This window comes from Heloderma suspectum, chromosome 1, assembly GCF_057233095.1.
Source record: "Heloderma suspectum isolate Gila_16-S chromosome 1, 16-S_ref, whole genome shotgun sequence".
NCBI classification, from domain to species: Eukaryota; Metazoa; Chordata; class Lepidosauria; order Squamata; family Helodermatidae; genus Heloderma; species Heloderma suspectum.
In genome coordinates, this window is record NC_139458.1 from 51,029,699 (window position 1) to 51,029,913 (window position 215).

Genomic DNA, 215 nt, shown 5'->3' on the forward strand with positions numbered 1-215 from the left:
AGCCACATTTAAAGGAAAGCAAAAGCTTCCAGACTCCCCCCGGTGATTGCACACAATGAGGGGGAGTATACAAGCCAGGGAGAAGGCTAGACACCATCACATAACACTAAACCATGGTTTAGCATTGCATCTGAATATGGCCTGTGTGATGAGATTACACCATCATTTCCCACTCCACTGCTTCTTTCATAAAATGTAGTACTTTCAAAATACTT